Genomic DNA, 9,126 nt, shown 5'->3' on the forward strand with positions numbered 1-9,126 from the left:
CAATCCCCAGTTACCACATGATAATAAATTACCTTCTAACCTCTGTGTGTGCTGTGGCATGTGTGCAAACACACAAATGGAAAAAATATTCAATAGGAAAAGATATTCAATAAATGATGCTGACAAAGCTAGATACCTACCTATAGCAGAATGAAATTAGGGGCAGAGATGGCACAAGTGTTCACACCACTTGTTGCTCTTGCCAAGGACCCAGGGTTGGTTCCCAACACCCACAGGGTGATTCACAACCATCTGTAACTCCAGTTCCAGGGATCCAGTATACTCTTCTGACAAGGATACCAGGAACACACCTAATTCACATTTCCTACAACACACACATAAATCTGGAAAAGAGAATGAAATTAAATCCATACCTCTTCGCTCTGCCCAAAAATTATAAGCTTGACACGGTGGCACACAGCTTTAATCCCAGCACTCAGGAAGCAGACTATCTGAGTTCAAGGCCAGCCAGGGATACATAGTGAGAACCCATCTCTCTCACACACCCTCAATCCATTGTAAGCCAAAGACATTAATTTAAAAACTTTAAACATGAAAGCTGCCAGAGAAAAGCATAGGGAAACATGTGTGATACAGATACGGCCAGGAACTTTCTGAAAACTCAAATCTTCATTGTGATGCCATTTGGATATGTGGTCCCTCCAGTGGTGTCAGGGGCCTCATAAGAAGAGACTGGAGTCAGCCTGCTTCCTCCCTCTGCTCTCCATATAGGAGGACACGGGATGGGGTGCAGCGGGAGGCTCACAGCAGTTTTCCTGCTGGCACACCACCTCAGGTTTCCCAGCTCCTAGAGCTGCAAGCACTCTTAGCCTATGAACTGTCCATCTCTCCAGAACCAAACTCCAGACATGAGGTAGGCCTTTCTAGAACAAATACACATTGACTTAACATTTTCATTGTTGAATCTACCCAGGTCTCAGCATCTAGTTACAGCAATCTGAATGGAAAAACTGTGATAACTTTTTTTTTTTTTTTTTTTTTTTTTTTTTTTTAAATCAGGGTCTCCCTAAGTTGCTCTGGCTGCCCTTTGTAGACCAGGCTGGCCTCAAATCTCCTGCTTCCAAAGTGCTAGGATTAAAAGTGTGTGACACCACGCTCTACTCTAACATTTTTTAAAATGAACCCTTAGAAATAGAGATCAAGGGTCCAGGGAGGTGGTTCAGTGGGTAAGAGGGCTTGCTGTGCAAGCATGAGGACCTGAATTGGAATTCCCAGCACTCTTGAAAAAGTGGAGACAGTTCCTTGGAGCTGTTTGGCCAGCCAGTCTACTCAAAACAACCAGCTTGGGTTCAGTGACAGGCCCTGTCTTGAGAGAATAAGACAGAAAACAATGAAGGGAGACATCTGATATCCTCTAGCTTCACATTCTACCGACAGGTCCATGTACCCACATACATGTGCACACATGCATACACCACACGTGAACACAAATACAGAGAAATAGGGAATGGATTTTTGGTTCTAGGAAGCATCGGGTGGGAGGGAGGCAAGTGTTCAAGGCCAGCCTGGTCTACAAGAGCTAGTTCCAGGACAGCCTCCAAAAGCACAGAGAAACCCTGTCTCAAAAAAAAAAAAAAAAAAAAAAAAAAAAAAAGACTACTCCAAGGAGGGAAGAAAGCAATCTAACTGCAGATCTTCACCTCTCCCTAAGTTCCTCCAAATCCAATCCCCAGCCTTATCCCATCTCTGTATCCTGCTGCAGCCTTGCTCCATCACGCTCCCATCTCCACTAGATCATACAGATCTTCCGCTCCTAACCTCCCTCCCCCCACTTACTGCTTTATCCTAGCCCTCAACTCCATCAGCACTCCCTGAGAACCCACAGGCCACTCTGAACAGGGAGGCAAGTAGGCTAACCTTAGTCTTCACTCTCCCTCCTCTCCTCAAAATCCAACTCCCCTCCCCATCTTACCTCCAACTCTGTAGCAGAGCACCTCCTGCAGCCTTCCTGCTCCCCATCCCCATTGCCAGATCTTCCCTCCTAACCTGCCTCCCACTCCAAACTTTGCTCTTTGCTTTATCCCAGCCCCTAACTCCAAGAAGCATTCCCTGGGAACCTGCAGGCCACTCTAGCCAGGAGGAAAGCAGGTAGACTAACTGCAGATCTTCCTCTCCCTCCATTCTTCCAAGCCCAGTGTTATGGGGAACCCACCGGAGATAACCACTCAGATACAGTTTGCAGCCAATTGAAAATCTTTATTACAGCCAGCTACAACTACACTCAGATATTTGGGACCGAAGAGTAGCTTCAAACATTTAGAGCAAAGGGCTTTTTAGAGGCTACTCATTCAGCAGCTGTAGAGGGAGGTTTTGGGAAGCAAGCAGTTTAACAGATGCTGAGATAAACTAGCTGGAGCATCTTGACCTCAGTTCCTAGAATAGAGGGTAATTTTCCATGGGATTCTCCATCAAGGAGATCAAATTCTACTTACACCTAAAATGGCCTCAGCAAGAATCCAAGACGGAGGAACCTCTGCACTGTCTTGCCTTATCACACCAATCCTCCAGCTTCATTCCCAGCTCTGTAGCAGACCATCTGCTTTGGCCTCTCCACTCTCTGTCCCCATTCCTAAGGGACTAAGCAGACCCTGATGAACACCCTGCTTTCCCCCCTCCTGTGGACCTGCCTTCATGTCAGGTGCTCTGTGTTGCAAGAGACGAACAAATTAAAAGGTCCATGAAGAAATGTAGGCTTTTATGGCAGGAGAAAGGTCCAGCCTCTGATGGACTGGACTTCAAACAGCCATTCAACGGCATGTTTATTGATGTCTACACAAAGGTTTGTTTTGTTTGGTTTGGTAAACAAGTTCCTCATACCAACGTCCCTGATCTATATGCTTTTCTGAAGAAAAGCATCACCCCCACAAACACACTTTAGTCTTGTATTGTGTACTGTCTGCAGTGCCCAATAATTCAAGAGGTGTGTCATTCAAAGGCTGTAAAGCTGCTTCAGAAAAACTCTAAAAATGACAGAAAACAATCACTGTTTGAATGAAATAAATGAAATGGAAAAAAACAAACAAAAACAAAAACAAAAAAACAATCTTTCCAACTTCCAACAAGATTTCTTCAATGTCAAAGTACTTCAAAAACAACTATTCATTCTTGTGTATACCTTAGAAACAATGAAAAACAACTGTTCTGTTCTAATGTTTACTCTTGATACAGTGACTCTGCTAGATTCCTACATCGTTTAACCCATCCCAATCCCCTAAGTGTCAGCTCCCAATACCTAGAAACACATGTTACCTGGAACCCCCAGCAGCCACACCTATCAGGATCCCAGAAGAATTTCCTAGCAGGTGGCACATAGCCACCACACTTTCCTAAGAACCAGAAAGTGCAAAAGAAACTAAGAAACAAACACTCACCCAAAAAAGACAAGATCAGATATCAGCACCAAGAATTACAATTTTCCCAAACACAGATGCCTAGACACCAGCATAAAAATACAATCTCCACTAGCACCCAGCAACCCTACCACAGTAGGCCTAAGGATTCCAACACTGCTGAAGCACAAGAAAAATACTTTAAAATGGCCTTTATAGTAGGGCAGTGTTGGTGCACGCCTTAAATCTCAGCACTTCAGAGGCAGAGGCAGATAGATCTCTGTGAGTTTGAAGCCAGCCTGATCAATAGAGCTAGGTCTAAGATAGCCAGGGATACACACAGAGAAACCCTATCTTGGGGGAAAAACAGCCTTTATGAATATGATAGAGGTCCTTAAAGAGGAAATGAATAAATCTTTTAAAGAAATCTATGAGGCGGAGGAAGGCGGACCTCTGAGTTTGAGGCCAGTCTAGTCTAGAGTGAGTTCCAGGACAGCAAGGTCTACATAGAGAAACCCTGTCTCAAAAAACAACAAAAGCAAGAAAGCAAGGAAAGAAAGAAGGGGAGAGGGAGAGAAAGTAAGGGAGAGAGAGAGAGAGAAAGAGAGAGAGAGAGAGAGAGAGAGAGAGAGAGAGAAGGAAAAAAGAAATATGTGAAAACAAAATCAAACAGTGGAAGGAAATTAACAAAACAGTTGAAGACCTGAAAGTGGAAATAGAATAAGGAAAGCTCAAACTGAGAGAAATCAGGAAATGAAAACTTTAGAGGCTCAAACAGGAACCTGAGAGGCCAGCCTCACCAACAGAACACAAGAGATGAACAGAGGGAACTCAGACACTGAAGACAGGAGAGAAGAAATGGGTACTTTGGTCAAAGAAAATGTTAAACCTAAAAATACCCTGGCACAAAACATCAGCAAATCTGGTTCATATGAAAAGACAAAATCTATGAATAATAGGAACAGAGAAAAGAAATGGAGTCCAGGTCAAAGGCACAGAAAATATTTTCAGTAAAAGCACAGAGAAGACTTCCCTAACATAAAGGAGAGGCCTAGAAAGGTATAAGAAGTATATAGAACACCAAATACCAAATAGACTAAACCAGAAAATAAAGTCCTCTTGGCACATAATAATCAAAACACTAAATGTACAGAACAAAAAAAGAATATTAAAAGCTGCAAGGGGAAAAAGACAAAGCGACATATAAAGACAGACCTATTTAGAATAACACCAGATTTCTTCATGGAGACTCTAAAAGCCAAAAAGGCCTAGACACATGTTGTCTTGACTAAACCTCAATTGTTTGATTTTACCAATAAAAACTCAGGATCTAGATGCTGGGGTAAAAGCCTGCTAGCTCAGAGAGGCAGAGAAAGCACCCAGCTGACCTTCCTCCTCAACTGACACCCCCCCAAAAAAACAAACAAGCAAACAAACAAAAACCCTCCCTCTCCCTTCACCATCTCAAACGAAAGACCTCAAATTGCCTCCCTTCGAGTGAAGCCGGCGACCCCGGCACGTGATCTGGAACCGGCTGTGTCGCTTGGTGCCATCATGGCTCACGCGGCCAGTCAGGTGCTCCTGGGCTCCAGTCTCACCATCCTGTCCCAGCCGCTCATGTACGTGAAAGTGCTCATCCAGGTGGGATATGAGCCTCTTCCTCCAACAATAGGACGAAATATTTTTGGGTGACAAGTATGTCAGCTTCCTGGTCTCTCTTGTTATGCTCAGCACATTGCAAGCATCGATGGGAGGCGTGGGTTGTTCACTGGCTTAATTCCAAGACTATGTTCGGGAGTCCTTGGAACTGTGGTGCATGGTAAAGTTTTACAACATTACCAGGAGTGTGAGAAACCTGAGGAGGTAGTACCTGGAAATGTACAAAAGGAAGGCTCATCTTCCCTCTACCGAGTTATCAAAGAGACAACTCGAGAGATGATTGCTCGTTCGGCTGCTACCCTCATTACACATCCTTTCCACGTGATCACTCTGAGATCTATGGTACAGTTCATTGGCAGGGAGTCCAAGTATTGCGGGCTGTGTGACTCCATATCAACCATCTACCGGGAAGAAGGCATCATAGGATTTTTTGCGGGTCTAATTCCTTGCCTCCTAGGTGACATCATTTCCTTGTGGCTCTGTAACTCACTGGCTTATCTCGTCAATACCTATGCACTGGACAGTGGGGTCTCTACCATGAATGAAATGGAAAGTTACTCCCAAGCTGTCACAGGATTCTTTGCCAGTATGTTGGCATATCCCTTTGTGCTTGTATCTAATCTTATGGCAGTCAACAACTGTGGGCTGGCTGGTGGATCACCTTCTTACTCCCCAATATATACTTCTTGGATAGATTGCTGGTGCATGCTACAAAAAGTGGGAAATATGAGCCAAGGAAACAGCTTGTTTTTCGGGAAGGTCCCCTTTGGGAAGACTTATTGTTGTGACCTGAGGATGTTGATTTGAAGATGTGAAGCAGGGACAGTGACATTTCTATAGTCCCAATGCACAGAATTATGGGAGAGAATGTTGATTTCTATACAGTGTGGTGCACTTTTTAAATAATCATTTAATCTTGGGAAAATGGAGGTGATTGGTGTCTGCCTTTTTTGTTCTTTTTCCTAGCACATTATTTACCACTGGTGTTCCCCATTAGTTATTTGAATGAGACATTTTTTTCTCCAAATCCTTGTTTTAAACAGAAAATAGAATTATTTTCCTAAAGGAACAGGCAGGTTGTCATGTTGATTTATGTCTCAGGTTAGGGCTTTGTCAAATAAAGAATAGAATCCCAATAAGAAGGAAATCATCCTATAATAAATTAAGAAGGCATACCATGTAGGAGTTTATGAATTACCTTGAGTAGATAGATGCTAGAAAGTCAGCAGCAACAGCCAGTCTACCTCCCACCATGCTTCCAAGAACTTGGCCCATCTTATCTCTCAGTGCTGCTGAGTTACTGTAGAAGATTTCTGCAGAAGTGTCCATGCCTTCTGTTATTCTAGAAGAGAAAATTGTCACCACCAACAAAGAAAAGTTACAAAGACAGCTACAAAGGCTTAATTAAGTAAGATTTGGAAAGGAAATATGGCTTTTCACTCCAAAGAAGCTCTTGATTTCCTTTAACACAAGAAACAAATACTGCAGCACAACAGTAGCCCTAAGGTCCGTCTTCACTACAGTCCCATTGCCTACACACGTGTGCTCCTAAGTGTTTGTTTCCCTTTTGTTACTGCAGAAGATGAGTAGCTTGGTTTTTATTTCTGATGATACCCTTGAAAAGTGTATTTGTAACTCATTATCTGGTAATGTGGATCAAAGTCCACATGGTTCCTAGGATATTGCCCAGCTCGCATGTCAAACCCTCAGTTAGGCATGTTAAAAACACTTATTGGAGGAAAATCACTTTCAAAGGAAAATTTTCAGCTCAAGCATAGAGCTCCTATTTACTCAGGCCTTTTAACAGCAGGTTAAATGCTCCTAAGATGAGAAAGCCTAAACTGTTGCTTGTTTAAGTAATTCACTGGTTCTTTGCCAAATGAGTAAGCACTGAATTTGCTGCTTTTAGACTTCTATCAATGCGGCAGAGGCCATGATGTTAGGTAGTGTGAGCATGCAGGGTTAGGGCTACAACCTGAAGCTGATGAATAGCTTAGCTTGGAATGTCTTTGTCAAAAGTACTTTGTCTCAAAACTAATGTAAATTTTATATTCTATTCAATATTATCTGCATCTGTTTTAATATAAAAAGTGTTTTGCATTACCTACACTTTTCTCCCAAAAAGCATCAAGTAAAGATGATCTAGGAAAATGCAAAAAAAAAAAAAAAAAAAAAAAAAAATTGCCTCCCTTCTCCTTCATGTGTGTCTCTCTATCAGTCCTGCCGATTCCCTCTTACTCTCTATGGTTTCTCTTATTCACTTCCTGGCAACTGGTTGCTTGCTCTGCCTCTTGACCTATGATCGATTTTATTTAATCCTGTTTACGATAAGTTCTTGAATTAAAAGTGTGTGCTAGGGTTAAGCCACACCACAAACTAGAACAGGTTTTTCCAGTAAATAGCACAGTCTCGAGGTTCATAGTGTGGTCAAAAATATCTTAGCACAGACAGAAATGCTAAGGACTCTAAGAGACAAGAGATGCGAGCCCCAACTACCATATAGTCAACAAAACTTTCAGTCAAAATAGGTGGAGAAAATAAGACACTCCATGATAAAACCAAATTTTAGCAATATCTATCTAACGATACAGCCCTAAACGAAGGTGGTAGAAGAAAACCTTGAACCTAAAAAAAGTTAACCATCAAGAAAAAAAAAAAAAGGAAATAATTAGTCTCAGACTAGCAAATCAAAAGAAGGGAACATAATACATACCATAATAACAACAAAACAACAGATATTGACAAACACTGCTCATTGATATCTCTCAGTGTCAGTGGTCTCAATTATCCAAAACAGACACAGAATAACAGAATGAATGTGAGAACATGATACATCCTTCTGCTACATCCAAGAAACACACTTTAACATCAAGGATGAACATCACTACAGAGTTAAAGGATGGGAAAAGACATTCCAAGTAAATGGACCTAACAAACAAGTTGGTGTCACCATTTTAATATATGGCAAAATAGACTTCCAAGCAAACTGATCAGAAGATACAGAAAAGGACACTATATAATCATAAAAGGAAACATCCACCAAGAAGACATGGTAATTTTGTTTGTTTTTCAAGGCAAGGTTTCTCTGTGTAGCTTGGGAGTCTGTAGACCAAGCTGGCCTCAAACTCATAGAGATCCTCCTGCCTCTGCTTCCTGAGTACTGAGATTAAAGGCATGCATAACCATTGCCTGGTGACATTGCAGTTCTTAGCACCTATGCACCAAATACAAAGGCACCCAAGTTTGTAAAAGAAACACTATTACAGCTGAAGTCACATGTTGACCTCACACACTGATGTGGGAGACTTCAGTACCCCACTCTCACCAATACACAGGTCACCCAGACAAAAACTAAACAGAGAAATGCTAGAGTTAACAGATGTCATAAGCCAAATGGATCTAACAGACATTTACAGAACATTTCATCCAAACAAAAAATATATACCTTCTCCTCAACACCTCATAGAACTTTCTTTAAAACTGGCTACATACTCGGACACAGAGCAAGTCTCAACAGATGCAAGAAAATTTAAATAACCCCCTGCATCCAATCTGACCACTATGGATTAAAGCTGGATAAACAACAGCAGAAACAACAGAAAGCTTACAAACTCATGGAAACTGAACAACTCTCCATCAAATGAAAAAACATTTCAAGACAGAAATTAGGAAAAAAATTTAAACCTTTTTAGAATTGAATGAAAATGAAAATACAACATATCCAAACTCGTGAGACACAATGAAAGCAGATCTAAGAGGCAAGTTCATATATCACTAAGAGTCAACATAAAAAATTGGGTATCTCTCATATTAATAACTTAACATCACATCTGAAAACTCATGAACAAAAAGGAGAAATCACACCACAACCAAAAGGAGTAGACAGCAAGAAACAATCAAACTCAAGCCTAAAATCAATAAAATAGAAACAAAAAAGTTACAAAGAATCAATGAAACCAACAGTTAGTTCTTTGAGAAGATCAATAAATAAAGGAGTGAGAGAGAATATCCAAATTAACAAAATTAGAAATGGAAGTGGTGACAATCACAACAGACACCAAAGAAATCTAGATAACCATAAGGACATGCTTTAAAAAGCTGTGCTCTATCTAACAGG

General features: G+C 41.4%; 1 pseudogene; it reads left to right on the top strand.

The window, feature by feature from the left end:
* The first annotated feature begins 4,898 nt into the window (after positions 1 to 4,898).
* On the top strand, positions 4,899 to 6,187 carry LOC127234845 (mitochondrial carrier homolog 2-like; annotated as a pseudogene).
* The last annotated feature ends 2,939 nt before the right edge of the window (positions 6,188 to 9,126 follow it).

The sequence above is a fragment of the Phodopus roborovskii genome, unplaced genomic scaffold (assembly GCF_943737965.1).
Source record: "Phodopus roborovskii unplaced genomic scaffold, PHOROB, whole genome shotgun sequence".
NCBI lineage: Eukaryota > Metazoa > Chordata > Mammalia > Rodentia > Cricetidae > Phodopus > Phodopus roborovskii.